The sequence below is a fragment of the Microcaecilia unicolor genome, chromosome 6, assembly GCF_901765095.1.
Source record: "Microcaecilia unicolor chromosome 6, aMicUni1.1, whole genome shotgun sequence".
NCBI lineage: Eukaryota > Metazoa > Chordata > Amphibia > Gymnophiona > Siphonopidae > Microcaecilia > Microcaecilia unicolor.
In genome coordinates this window covers 314,837,592-314,853,346 of record NC_044036.1, presented here as the reverse complement: position 1 = coordinate 314,853,346, position 15,755 = coordinate 314,837,592, and the positions used below count along the sequence as shown (strand labels likewise).

General features: G+C 42.1%; 1 protein-coding gene across 6 annotated transcripts in view; it reads right to left on the bottom strand.

The window, feature by feature from the left end:
- RNF157 (ring finger protein 157) overlaps positions 1-15,755 on the bottom strand; it is a 121,561-nt gene that overhangs the window by 94,692 nt on the left and 11,114 nt on the right. The window lies entirely within an intron of this gene.

Genomic DNA, 15,755 nt, shown 5'->3' with positions numbered 1-15,755 from the left:
GACGATTACTTCTGGAAACATTTATGTGGGAGAGGCCTTTTATCAAAGGTGCAGCAGTGTATGAATGCCATCAAGATGGCATGTACTTCTATGCATGGGCACTGCTGGGGGCGTAGTTTGGCCGTAGCAGGAACAGAATTAACATGTATATTTTATAAATTATGCAAAATGCAACATCATCTATTAGGCCCAAATGTTTTTTTTTCTGAAATTCTCCCAAAAAGAAGGAAAAAGACTTTAGAAGCTCAGCATTGTGCCCAATTATTCCTACAGGACTTTTAGCTGAACAAGCTTCCTCACGTCTTATAAAACCTCCTTATATATTTTCCTTTACTATTTTTTTTAATTTTTCTTATATTTTTCTCATTTCTCCTTTTAAACCCATATTCTGGATAATGAAGTTAGGACACTTATCTGAAAAAATTCAGATAGGAGTCCTAACTTCATTACCCAGAATATGGGTTTAAAAGGAGAAATGAGAAAAATATAAGAAAAATTAAAAAATAATAAAAGAAAATACATAAGGAGATTTTTTTTTAACTGGTGAAGCTTGCGCTCAGCTGAAAGTCCTGTATGAATAATTGAGCACATCGCTAAGCTTCTGAAGTCTTTTTCCTTCTTTTTAAAGAGAATTTCTTTGAGAAAAAAAATATATTTGGACCTAGTAATAGATGATATAACTTGTGTTGTTGCATATTGGATTATTTCTGTGAACAAGTTGACTGCCTATAAGTATTACTTAATCATAAATTATGCAAGCACATGCATACAATGCACACACAACTTACACTGTCCTAGAGCAAGGTGTGAATTGTGTCTGGGACTGGATTTGGGAGACTTTTATATAAAAAGGCACACGGTTGTCTACGTTGCCTTTATAAAATAGGCACCTTTAACTTCTTACATAGACATCATAACATAAGGCTATCACATTACTACTACATTATTAAGTTATTGCTCTGTTTAATGTGATTGTTCTCTTACTTTGAGCATAATGGAAAAAGCAGGCATTGAGGAAGTTAAATAAAACCAGTTCTCAGCTCCTATTAGTCAGGTTTTGAGGATATCCATAATTAGTATGCATGAAATGTATTCCCATGCAAAGTATCTCATGTATATGCACTAAGAATATCCTGAAAAACTGACTGGTTACATAGGGAGGAGAGCCCTGAGGACCAGTCAAGTTACTACTGATTTACAGCAATGGTTGGGTCACCTCAGCAGAGCTGTAGACCCTGCAAGAGTGAAGGTTGAATTCTTAAAGTCCCACCAGTCTGGCAGCATAATAGGCTTCAGATTATGGAGAGGGTGGGGGTGTCACAGCAAGAGTGGAAACTTCAAAGTGCATATAATATAACGTAACAGGTGTGTGGCCATGAAGCTACACTTGTCATATTCCTTACATCTTTAGGGCTTGCTTTCAGGTACTAAGGACCCAGCTGCCTTCAAATTCTGTTCTGTGGATGTGCAGTGGGAACAGTTCTTTCCTCCAGCAACTCCACAGGAATCTAGTCAAATTTTCTATTTACAAGGATGTGTAGTGCTTTATTTTAGTGCTACACAACCACAGGTAGCATTTCAACCACACTCTGACTGGGCAAAAAGTACATCTTAGAGAATGAAGTGTGGATAAAATTTGGTCCCATCTATATCCACGTCCCATCCCTGCAGGTTCCTTCCCTGTCCCCACCTCATCCCTGTGGGCTCTGTTCTCATCTGCAGAGGCCTCGAACACTTATGATTTTATATTTAAATCTTTTTATTAAAGTATAAAAAGGAACAATATGCTGTGCAACTTGTGTATAAATTACAAATAGAAAACAACAACAACGAGCAACTATAATAAACCCTCCCCACCACCACCCTCTACCCTTCCAACCCCAAAAATAGCTGACTTCTACTGCTCCAAGGAATCCTAATCCACCCTGTTAAAATGTCCAGGGGTACAAAATACAACCTGTTCTGTATGCCCTAGAGGGGGAAAATATGCCCTGTGAAGCACTGTTATGATTTTTTAATCTGTAGATGAATAAGTCATCTCAGGATTCAGTATAGCTGTCCTGTCTTCCACAGTACCTCCTGCAATAGAAGATGTCGTCAGGATTCCCACGCAAGTTTTGCTAGCTGTGGCCAGCATGTTTGCTTGTTTTGCCAAAAAATAAAAATATTGTCATCTGCATCATTCAAACATAAATAACAGTCCAGTTCATTAACAGGCTTCAAAGTAGAAAGTGGCACGGGGACAAAGTTTATCCCTGTCCTCAAAGGCTCTGTCCCCATCCCCATGGTTACCACGGATCCCCGTCCCCCATGTCATTCTCTAGTACATCTCTCTTTTCCAGGTACTCTCTCTCACCTAATAAGGGTCTACAGCAAGCATACTAGATCTAAAATGTATGATTTTGTTTGTAGGGCAATGTGGCTTTCCAGTAAACAAGGGGAACATGTATTTCCCTCAGCTTTGCTCTGCTGACACGCAGTCTGCTTACTATTTAACCACAGGACAAGATTCTCTGCAACAGACTTCCTTGTTAACTGCATGAACACAAACACCGGTTCAAATTCAGACACACAACATCTTTCATGTTGTACAACTACCCAGATGAGTTTCTGTTTAGGAGACTTCCTTGACCCACAGGTTAATTATTGTTTAAAGAAAACAAACCCTTTACAAAACAAAATGAAAAACTGATTCAACATGTACCGTCCTGTATGTTTTCCCATCACCTTTGACAGTGGTAAAATGTAGGTTGCTTTTAGTTCACTTTGGAGGTATAAAATTTAGTCCATAACCAAGAGAGATGTTAACAGCTTAGGTCCTTCAAGGCTGCAACCTAATCTTTTTTTTTTTTTTTTTTTTTTTTTTTATAACATCCGCAATGAATGCCTAACCTAGCCACGTGGTTAGGGTAATGGGCTGAAAACAAAATTAGGATTCAAATCATGCATCTCTCACTGATGTTTTGTGACCTTGGATGAGTCACTATGCCCCACTGACTCAGTACCCACTTAAAATGCCACTTGTTTGGCACAGGATGTTATCATATTTGAAACAAAACAGTTTAAACAATTTGAGCTTAAATTGGAAAGGAAGTCTGAAAATATGAAGATTAACCTAGATAGAGATGAGAAAATGATGGCAGATAAAAAAAAGCCTGTCCAGTTTGCCCATCCATACCATCGAGGATCCCTTCCTCTCCCTTAGAGATCCTTCTAATGCTTTTTTTGAATTCAGATAGTCTGTCTCAAGACTGTTCCATGTAGCCACCACCCTTTCTATAAAGTATTTCTTTTGATTACTCCTTCATCCTATGCCCCCTTATTCCAAAGGCTCCTTTCAATTGAAAGAGACTTGCCTTCTGTGGATTTAATGGAGGTATCTAGATGTCTCTATATCTTCCCTCTCCTGCTTGTCTTGCAAAGTATACATACTGAGATCTATAAGGCTGTCCGACTACTGACCATTTTAGTAGCTGCCCTCTGGAACGACTACTAATGCTACAGAAAGTAACCCAACAGATGACCTATAAAACTAGAATGTAAAGGCTTAAATATAAATCAGGTAAAGCATTTGTAAAAAAAAATACAAAATAAAAATAAGTTACCTCCATCTGCAATTCTCTCTTCTCAGATATCAAGCCTGTGTGTATATTTTGGCTGTGCTGAAAACCAGAACTGCCTGCAACCCTTAAAAAGGAGTTGTCTACACATGCACCATATGCAACGTAATATTCACTGCAGGGAGTACTGAGTAACTCAAATTTGCACAAGGGCACAGATTTGCTGTACGATGTAATGAACACCCCCATTCACTGCTGCGTTATGGCCATTTCCTGACAAGACACATATGAATAAGTAGACTCATCCAATTCCTAGTAGATAGTTGTCCACGACATAGAAAACACCATCACATCCCCAACAATTACCAGTTTTCACAGAGACGCCATGGAAAGAGCAGATATTTGAAAGGAACCATGTTTTAATGCCACTCTCTCCCTCCAACAAGTAGCATCTCTTCAGTAAACATCAGGCCGATGTCAGAGAAATCTGGAATCACTACCCTTTAGCTTCACCTATTTTGTGTTAACTCTGCTATCTGGCATCTTTCACAAAACAAGCCGGAGGGCAACAGCAGTCAAAGGAACAACAGAGAAGTGAAGAAGGCCACAGATGGAACAACAAAATGGAGCCAATCATGGGAGGAAGCAAAGTTTATTAAAGGACCTGACATGGCCCATGTTTCAGAAAACGCCTGTGTCGGGGTCTATCAACAAACATATACAGTTTAAAATCCATCAATATCACAAAAAACAAATGGCATGCTATGAACATACAAAACACAAATACTGGCTGAAGTAACAGCACAACACAACGTATCTTCTCATAAAGTTATTACTTGATAATAAAGATATTGCTAAAGAAAAGTACATATAATAAAAAAAAATCACAGTAATCATAAAATAAAAAATGCATATTACAACTGAAAATCACAATCAACATGAAGTGAAATAAATGATGAGCTAAATAAAAGCACAGTCACACCATGATATAAAAAAATATTAACAAAAAGTGCACATACAAACTAAAAAGATCACAGTGTAAACTGTAAGGGGATCCTCAAGCTGTACCAGCTGAAGAAATCCGGTGCTGCCCCCATGAAAGGTAATCTTTTCAAAAAACCTGCATTAAAGAAATTTTTTTTTATATATATGGGGATCATCAGAATCTTCATTAGCAGTCTCTTCTGGGCACAGCGTCCCACATTTTAGGGCGCCATGTAACTCTTCATAGATCTACCCACTTCACATTTTTTCTTTTTATTATTGCTTTCTTATCTTTATCTTCTTATTTTTAATTCTTCATCTTACAAGATGGTGGAGGCTATTATTAAGAATAAAATTGCAGAGCATATACAAAAACATGGACTGATGAGACAAAGTCAGCACGGATTTAGTGAAGGGAAGTCTTGCCTCACCAATCTAATGCATTTTTTTGAGGGGGTAAGCAAACATGTGGACAATGGGGAGCCGGTTGATATTGTATATCTGGATTTTCAGAAGGCGTTTGACAAAGTGCCGCACGAAAGACTCCTGAAGAAATTGCAGAGCCATGGAATCGGAGGTAGGGTATTATTATGGATTAAGAACTGGTTGAAAGATAGGAAGCAGAGAGTAGGATTGCGTGGCCAGTATTCTCAGTGGAGGAGGGTAGTTAGTGGGGTCCCGCAGGGGTCTGTGCTGGGTCCGTTGCTTTTTAATGTATTTATAAATGACCTAGAGATGGGAATAACTAGTGAGGTAATTAAATTCGCCGATGACACAAAATGATTCAGGGTCGTCAAGTCGCAGGAGGAATGTGAACGATTACAGGAGGACCTTGCGAGACTGGGAGAATGGGCGTGCAAGTGGCAGATGAAGTTCAATGTTGACAAGTGCAAAGTGATGCATGTGGGTAAGAGGAACCCGAATTATAGCTACGTCTTGCAAGGTTCCGCGTTAGGAGTTACGGATCAAGAAAGGGATCTGGGTGTCGTCGTCGATGATACGCTGAAACCTTCTGCTCAGTGTGCTGCTGCGGCTAGGAAAGCAAATAGAATGTTGGGTGTTATTAGGAAGGGTATGGAGTCCAGGTGTGCGGATGTTATAATGCCGTTGTATCGCTCCATGGTGCGACCGCACCTGGAGTATTGTGTTCAGTACTGGTCTCCGTATCTCAAAAAAGATATAGTAGAATTGGAAAAGGTACAGCGAAGGGCGACGAAAATGATAGTGGGGATGGGACGACTTTCCTATGAAGAGAGGCTGAGAAGGCTAGGGCTTTTCAGCTTGGAGAAGAGACGGCTGAGGGGAGATATGATAGAAGTGTATAAAATAATGAGTGGAATGGATCGGGTGGATGTGAAGCGACTGTTCACGCTATCCAAAAATACTAGGACTAGAGGGCATGAGTTGAAGCTACAGTGTGGTAAATTTAAAACGAATCGGAGAAAATTTTTCTTCACCCAACGTGTAATTAGACTCTGGAATTCGTTGCCGGAGAACGTGGTACGGGCGGTTAGCTTGACGGAGTTTAAAAAGGGGTTAGATAGATTCCTAAAGGACAAGTCCATAGACCGCTATTAAATGGACTTGGAAAAATTCCGCATTTTTAGGTATAACTTGTCTGGAATGTTTTTACGTTTGGGGAGCGTGCCAGGTGCCCTTGACCTGGATTGGCCACTGTCGGTGACAGGATGCTGGGCTAGATGGACCTTTGGTCTTTCCCAGTACGGCACTACTTATGTACTTATGTACTTAAGTAGCAAACTACTTAGCTTTTTAGCAGCAATTTTTGCAAACGAGCCAAATTAGGTCTTTTTAAATAGACCCATGAAAGGTAAAGCATGGCAATGACAGGAGGTTAAGCTTCTACTGGCACAGTTCTCAAAAGACATTGGAAAATTATGCAGACGCACCCCGTCTTCCACAATCATCAGTTGAGAATTGCATATGCACGTGGCCAAAATCTTAGGGAAATACTACAACATAAAACTCAAAAAGTTGAAGGTAGAATGCCTTCAGGACACAGACACTGTGGAAAATATTAATTTTGCCCATTGATGCAGACCACTGATTGATTCATCAACCCCTTGGATAATGTGAGATACCCGCTGAGATTCAGCACGGATTGCAGCAGCACACGTGGTGTATGTTTTGACATGTACCTGTAACAATCTTTATATAGGGAAAACCACTAGGACATTAAAACAACGATTAAGTGATCACAAGCACAATATAAAATTTCAAAGACTAGAAGCTCCCTTAGTAACGCACAGTATTGAAGCAATGCACACATTCTGGGATTACAAATGCTGTATATAGTGTTGGGCAGACTTATAAGGTCTGTGCCCTGAAGAGCACAGGTACAAATCAAAGTAGAGTATACACAAAAAGTAGCACATATGAGTTATCTTGCTGGGTAGACTGGATGGACCGTGCAGGTCTTTTTCTGCCGTCATCTACTATGTTACTATGAGGCATATTTTCAAAGCACTTAGCCTTCCAAAGTTCCATAGGTTTCTATGGAACTTTGGAAGGCTAAGTGCTTTGAAAATATGCCTCTATGTATATGTAATTGATCATATCCCTGTAAGTGTACGTGGAGGAAATCGTGATCGGAAATTGATCCAAAGAGAACAACGGTGGATCAATAAGCTCAACACTATAATTCCAAATGGACTGAACAGTCGGATTGAATGGAAAGCCTTTTTGTAGACAGAGTGTTAGTCTATCGTGTAGAGTAATCTAATAGTCACGTAGATCCCTTTAAATGGTGTAACAACTATGATTGGGGGCGGAGAATAGCATCTATTTAAAAACAGAGTGCCATCTTGCAATAACAGATGATGCAAAATTTCAGGCAAGGCACGGGATGAGGTAAGACAGAAAAGGATCAAATCAGAGATTTAATTTTTTCCATTAACTTTCAATTCTCTCCTGTACAGTAGTTAAAGCTATGTTGTTGTGTTCCTATAAGGTACTTACAGACAAACGCAGAAACCACTTCATTTCCCATTTCTCTTACTCCCTCCCAGAATAATTAGATTACATTGAGTGGCTTGAATGCTGCTTTTTTTTTTTTTTTTTTTTTAATTCTTTTGAAAATTTTATAAAAAAAATTTAAGTTGAACAAAAAAAAATTGGAAACCTTAGCAGGCCCAAGGTCTGTCAGCTGAAGAAATCCAGAGCTGCCCCCATTCTGCTGAAGCGCAGCATTCAGTGGCAGCAAGCTGACCTGCTGATACCAGCAATGTGAGCATGATCAGTTTACATGCATGAATGCGTGAGTACTGAGCATGCTTGCTGTGCCAGTAGAAGCTTAACCTCCTGTCATTGCCATGCTTTACCTTTCATGGGGCAGCACCGGATGTCTTCAGCTGGTACAGCTCGAGGATCCCCACACTACACAATTACTATGCCTGATGCAAGTGTAGCTCTGGTCCTGTCCAAAAGAGGAGTTGAGGATCCTACAAATGGTTCAGAGTACCTGAAAGACTGAACTTGAAAGTGTGTCAATGAATGAAAAAAAGCTGGGAAGCACATATGATAACTTTTTTCTTTCATATTATTAACCTTTATGGGTGTAAAGCAAACATCTGAACACTGCAAGAATAATACCCTCACCAGTGGCAAAATTCATATCAGCTAAGTTCAAGGGCTATTTTAACTCACACTGGCTCATTATGAGACTTATCAAAAGGGGAAGGGTGAGTGTTACAATAGCAAATACAGAAAGGGCTGAACTATACAAGTCAAGTTGTCTTTACCTAAACCACTCTCTCTCACGGTAAATAAGAATGTTTTGAAGGTATGCAAACTGTGCAAGTCAGGGCCTGAAACGGACAAAGCAAGCTTGCAAAGAAAATAAGAAATGTAAACACTCACCACACTAACAGCTTTATGATGACATGCAAGTATGTATTAGTTCAACAAATATTCTTTAACATGGAAACAAAACACACACAATGCAACCGGCATGTAACTTCTTCCATTTACAAGAGGTAACTTGCCTGCTAAACAAGGGGTCCTTTTACTAAGGTGCACTGAAAAATGGCCTGCGGTAGAGTAGGCGCGTGTTTTGAGCGCACACAGCTCCATTTTTCAGCGCGCCTGCAAAAAATGCCTTTAAAATTTTTTTTGCCAAAAATGGACGTGTGGCAAAATAAAAATTGCCACGCGTCCATTTTAACATTTATCATTTACTATACTGTCACTTATTGCAATAGCAAATCAGAATGGTTTACATTAAATATACACAAACACATTTTAGTTTAAAACTAGGAAATCCATCATTGATAAGACACAACAAAAACATCCATACTAAAGAAGTAACTAAACAAATATTATACCATTCATACACAATTTCAAGAGGTTATAGTGCTGCTTATAAAGTTTGAGCACCCTTTATATTTGGAAAAAAATACGTTTTTAAAGCTTTACGAAAGCAAGAATGTGATTCTTCCATTCTCATTTGATTTCGGAAGGTAGTTCCACAGTGCAGGGGATTAAAAAAAAGAAACCTGAAGCTCACGTAGATTCCCATCTAGCCCTTAAGGGTGAAGGAATTACTAAACTATTATCTGAAAGTGAACGAAGTGTATGTGTCGGTGAGTATGGGATAGTAAGATTTACAAGATATGATAGGGTTGATAGATGAAGTGCTTTATATGTCAGAATGAGAACCTTGAATTTTACTCTAACTTCAATCAGAAGCCATTCTCTTAGCGGTAAGGTCTCTCGCGTTAACTGCGCGGTAATTGCCTACATGCGTCAAGTCGGAGTTACTGCCCGATTTTCGCCGCGCACCAGAAAATAAAATATATTTTCTGGCGCACGTAGCAGATGCACGTAAAAATTCAAGTTACCACACGGGCCACACGGTAGCTAGGCGGTAACTCTGAATTGGCACGCGTTAGGCTACGCGGCTTAGTAAAAGGGCCCCCAGGTTACTAGACTGACTGATGCTCCAAATATGATAGCAGCACATATATAAATTATAAATTGTGAATTTATGAAGTACCATATGTCAAAGTAGAACTGCAAAATGACACACCCGGTAGCCAATTTAGCATTTTTTTTATTTCAAAGAGAAAAGGACATGGGGCGCAGTATCCAACTCAAAATGAATATGGAAAAAATAAAAATGATTTTTGCAAGCTCCTACAATATGTGCCATGTCCTGCATCAAAGGCCTCCACCCTATATCACCTATAGTCTCAAGTCACATCAACAGAAACAAAACGTAGTCAAAAGGAAGTTGCTCAAAATTCATATGTCATCTTCAGTGAGAGACTATTGTTATCATATCTGCCTGCTACAGTTCATTTTGCTTTTTTATAAGGGATTTTTAAACAAAAAAAGGCAAAAATGTTCCATCCCTCTACAAGCTTCAGATGATGTACAAATAGAACATACAGCGTCCAGGGCTGATAAACGATCACTTAGGACTCTGCAATCAATTATTCATGCCTGCCAATTTCTGGGCCCCATATCTGTAACATGCATAATTCATAGGCAAGGTCCTAGTCCTGGGAATACAATGAAGCCATCTCCATGAAACCAACATGGAACTCCTCAGCATTCCTATACATGCCTCCCCCCCCCCCCCCCCCAAAAAAAAAAAAAAAAAAAAAACAGCTTGCACTTTTCACATTCACTAACAAGTAGTTTAACTTACGCATACTAAATAATGCATTACAGATTAGAATCAAGAAGAAAAAAAAAACAAAAATAGACAAATGGCAGGTGATCCCGTATCCTTACATTTAAACTCTATGTATATATTTATTATTCTATTTGCTTGCTTTTGAGGGGTAAAACTAGATTAACTGGCAGAACCTAGTGCTTTTCTGTTACAGTAAATTGAAATAGGTCTAATGATTTTCAGGAGCGAAAGGAAACTGTGGGCCCTGTTTACAAAGGCACATTAGCGTTCGTTAGCACGCTCTGTATAAGCGCTCACAATATTCCTATGAGCACCTACAAAGTTAACGCACACTAAACAAATGATAGTGCGCCTTTGTAAACAGGGCCTTGTACACTTAAAAGAAAAAAGTGCACTTTCAGTTTAAAACTGAAAACAGCAAGTTCCTTTCACAAGCATGAAAAAAAAAAAATAAATCAGAGAATAAAAAAGAGAAATGAACTCATAAAACGTGCACAGGGCTGAGCATTATCCAGGATCTTGGGATCTCTTGACAGAAGTCAGACAACACAGCAAATTTAACAAACCCTTGAGTGGCTTTCATACATACAAATAAGGTAGTGCCTGTATCTAGTATATCAGGGGCCCAATATTCAGTGCTGCTGAATCCAGATAAAAATAAGGGGCATGGTTTGCATTTTCAAAAGTATTCACAGAAATGGCAGGTGAAAACCTCTATACTATTCTCTTGGGCAATTCAAGAGTAAAGCATGTGTGCACTTTCTTTTTTGGAAAACCAGTACAAACTCTACAGGTAAAAGTACCTGTCCCCACAGATTTCACACCTGCTTCCTGAAAAAGACTAGGAGATTTTCCCCATAACAACTCCAACTTTGTAAACCCAGTCCAAATGTTTCAATTCAGCCACAGCCTGACTTCCAATTTCTGGCAAAATCATTCTGGGCCAGGAGAACTTGCAATACACTTTGGGGCCCTTTAACAGAGCAGCGGTAAGCCCAACACAGGTTTAGCACTCACTCTTCCAGGATTACGGCCACCCCCAGCGCACACCATTTCTGGGGGAACAAGAAAACCCCTGGAAATGACTTGCAGGCTTGCACGGCAATAACTCAGCAGTAATCAGGCATCGCCGCTCACTGCCCGGTTAATCGCTAGGTTAGTATGGGAGCTCTTATCACCACCTAAATGGGTGGAAGTAAGGGCTCCCTGCCGCATGGCCACACAGTAAGAGTAGTTATCTCATTGTGTGGTGTGGCCCTGGTGTGTGGGGGAAAAGGGCCCTGGAAAAATGGTCCTCGCTAGTGCTGGGCCCTTTTTCCGCAGCTTGGTAAAATGACCCCTAAGTTCCTTAAATGGGTATAGTGTACTTCTAGGACATCCCAATGAAAAATTCGGGGTCCAGCTTAGTCATGTCTTATCCCTTTACCTCTGCCCCACCCTGTGGGTTTGCGGTTAGGTTACACGTGTATTATGATGACTTTTGGTGCTTATAAATTATATTTTTACGTTACTATTGTAATGTATTGCATTTTTATTGCTGCAAACTGTGTTAGGGCTTCCACCTGCAAAAGGCAGTCCATAAATGTAAAAGGGCTATTAATTTACTAAAGTACACTATTGCATTAGTATGCATTAATGGGTGTCATCATTTACCTCAACATCAATTTTCTTCCTTTTTTTTTTTAAATAAATGACCACTAATGCATTAGCACACTATGAGGTTTAGCCTGAAATGAAGTTTCTTATTTTATTTACCCATTTTATAAATATATATAGGGGTACTAATGTCCCTACTCCTTGGCGGTGTTGTCGCTGGGCCCGTTGGCATCCTGGGCCCCACCTTCATTACGTGTGATCAGCTGTTGGGCCGAGCGATGACAGTCTCCAGCTGCTGCCTTTTGCCTCTGGTTCCCTCCTCTTCTCTTCATGCTGCTTACTACTGCTGTCGCATTTTGGTTGCACCTGTTCATCATCCGTTGATCGTTGCGGCTGGACCATTGGGCCTTTTGGAACTGCGTCGCCTGGTAGCTGCATCCATCGTCTGAGGAGCTGGAGCGGACGGTTGAGGAACAGCTTTCAACTTCTTCTGCAGCCTGTTTTTTCAACTTGGCCTGTTCGGTCGCTCTCATCTCATCCTGCCACGGTTGGGTGGCCAGTTGCTACTGTTCAATCTAACTGAGTCAAAACCTTCTCTACCATCAGAGACTGGCACAGGCAGCAAAAAGGGGTTCAGCCTACACCTCGGCCTCAAAATATCACCTGAAGTCCTTCCTGCCAACATATTTATGGACCATTTTGGACTTTTTTCACCTTTCCTTATTGTCAATTTTTCTCTGTTTCTATCTAATCAATTTCTGATTTCATTGTACTTGTATCTCCTCTGATCTGGCCAAAGCCTTTCAGTGCATTTTCCCTTTACTTCCCTTCTTCCTCTGATCTTTCTACCCTCTCTACTGTCATTGTAATTGTTTCCTCAGTTCATTGTATGCCGCTTTGAGGCTGCTTTAAGTGGTATAAAGCAGGGTATAAATGTTCTGAATAAATAAATAAATAAATATAGTCCACACCATCTACAGTTCTGGGCAGAGAACATGACCCTTACTGGCCCACTCTGGAAGAAATAGAAAGAGCCGACCACCGATCTGCTCTCCTCCCGAATGGACTTGTGCCCCATCATTGGGAGGCTCAAGAAGGAGCCCCCTGATGAGAGGGGAGTCCAGCTGGATGCTTCTCGTTGCAAAAGGAAGAACGCTGCCCAAAATGAGGACTCTGAAAGGCAGAGTTAGACCATCCCAGGTGATACCGTCGCGTCTCTGAAACACGACCTCGAAGCTCCCTGCCTGGAACCAGACCTGGGCCTATCCTCCGGGAAACGCTGAGATTTGGAATCCCCCCAAATGTTTAACAATCTTTTCTAGGTCCTCCCCAAAAAGCAAATTTCCCCCAGAAAGGCAATTTAATAAGTCGCTGCTTAGAGGTCATACCTGCGGCCCAATGACGGAGGCACAGAAGACGCCGAGAGGAACCAGCCAAAGCCATGAGCTTGGCCGAAGCACGGACCAAATCATACAAGGTATCCGCCAAGTACGCCAGGCCTATATCAATCTGCGACATTTAAGGAGTTCCCGGCATATCGGACTCCGAAACTGAATCCATGACAGAATGCAGCCAACTGAGACAAGCTCTAGCCGCATACGAACTATAAACAGAAGCTTGAAGTGTCAAAGCAGCCACCTCAAAGGCATATTTTAAGGAGGGCTCTAGACGTCTGTCCTGCATATACTTGAGTGCCACACCACCCTCCACTGGAAGAGTAGTCTTCTTAGTGACCGCCGTCACTAGGGCATCTACCTTAGGCAAAGCAAACTCCTCCAATTGACCCCCTGAAACCGGATACAGCTGGGACCTAGCTCTGGCCACTTTCAGTCCCCCATCCGGGTCCACCCACTGGGCCAAAATCAACTCTTCTATAGCCTCATGCACCAGAAAGGCCTTAGAAGGCCATCTGGTACTGGTCAACCCCAAGATGGCCAGTACCAGATGACGTTAGAAGGCCGTCTGGTACTGGCCATCTTGGGGTTGACTGCCTGAGAAGTAGAGGCCTATGGGTCCTCTATATTCAAGGCTTCCAGTGCCTGAGAGATAAAGGAGGACCTCCTCCTTATGAAAAATCCTCACAGCCGAATAGTCCTCTGCCTGGTTAGTGAGGACACAGTCTTCCACCTCCTCTAGCCCCGTCTGCTCAGAAAGAGCCACCACTGAGGGGGCTGCAGGCGATTGCACTAAGGACCCCTCCTCAGACCCCAAAGAATCTCTACGCTTTTTAAGGGAGAAGAAATCCTCTGGGGAAAAGCCCAACATCCCCTGGCTATCCCCAGACCCCCCCCCCCCCCAAGTGGTTCAATGCCAGAAGCTGCTGCTGCAGCGGGGGGGGGGGGGGGGGGGGGGGTCCTCTTCAGCAAATAAGCCTGATGGAGGAGCAAAAATAATTCGTTGAAGACCCCTTCCCCGAAATGGAGGAACCTGCAGCCATGGTCCCTGAGCCACAGCCAGCAGTGCCTGATGGCCCCCCAGACTCCCCTAACATTGGAGAAGAAGCTTTGCCCAAAACCGCTACCGGAGCCGGCTCCACGGCAGATTGCAAAATGGCACGTGAATCGCTAGGCTCCGGCCAGGAAAGTGCGCTCTCGGGGGGGGGGGGGGCACCACTCCGTCAAGTCCCGCCAACTCAGCACACCACGCACTACAAAGACCCGCTGCCGAACGTCGTTTTCCGCATTGGGTACACCGCTTATCAGCCTCAGCTGCCATCTGTCCCCGTACACAATAAACCCTGTAGCACTTACCCACAGCTGGGAAAAGCGCGGGACCTGCACCATGAGTCGAGGAGAAACGCTCCGACTAATCTCAGGCTGAGCTCAGACAAGCAGGCAACACAGGCCGGACTAAAACGGGCAGGAACACAGCCCTGCTGTCACAAAAAACACAACTCCCCTCTGTTTCTTTTTTTTTTTTAATAAATCTTATGGTTCTCTTTTTTTTTTTTTTTTGTGCGGAGGCAGAAACAAATAGGGAAGGAAAAGAACAGCAAAAGCCTGTTCAGACGGAATTTGAGGTGCAGCAGGGACCCAGAACCTGGGTATGCTGCCAAAGGGGACACCTTCAGTCACCCACCCCCAGCTCAAACTGGCCACTGGCCCAGGAGCACCCTCAGCAGCCTTGGATCCAGGAGCCGGAGAAAAGCCGTCCACCACCTGCTGGAGATAGAAACATACTAACTGAGAAAGGGGCTGGCCATCTGGCATCACTACCTTCAGTTTGTTTATTTCTATCTCCACCTGCTGGTAGGCGGACTTAACCCACCAGTTCCTGGATTCATCTGCTGCAGGTGACAAGGAAACAGTGGTAGCAACAAGGAGGAAGATCTAAGGGGACTCCTCCATTCATCGTGCTCATGGTGAGTGGCACTCCACAGCACATTGTTAGAGGGAGGATGGAGTGGGGCAAAGTGGTGCTCATAAATACAGGGAGTGCTGAAGGAGATTTATACAATTTCCCATCACTGCACCCGGCTCTACTATACTCAAGGTTAAGTAACCAAGTAGTTGATTCACAGCACAAGTGATAGAAAAAAATATATATATATGCTTAATTGCTTTAAAAGATGTGTTAATATACTTTCTGTAATTTTACCTATGGTCAGTTGGCCATAACATCCAAAGGAGAATAACCAACCCTCTCCCTCACTTCCCAGCCATGACATCCAAGAGGCCCAAACTTCCAGTACTCTGCCCACTTATGGACTGCATTGTGGGGGGGAGGCACTAACATCAAACTGAGTTTGACTCTTATCACCAAGCTTAGTCTAATGGAAATGTGAAATTCCACGTAGATAAACAATACCTAACCTTTGCTTTAAATCCCTGTAGATAGTAGCAGGGTTGAATTCCTCCTATCTCTTCACAGCAATACAATTTTAACAAGCCAATCCAAACCATTTATAGCAAGAAACTATGGACAGTAGCCTACATTAGGTATGCACTCAACCACAA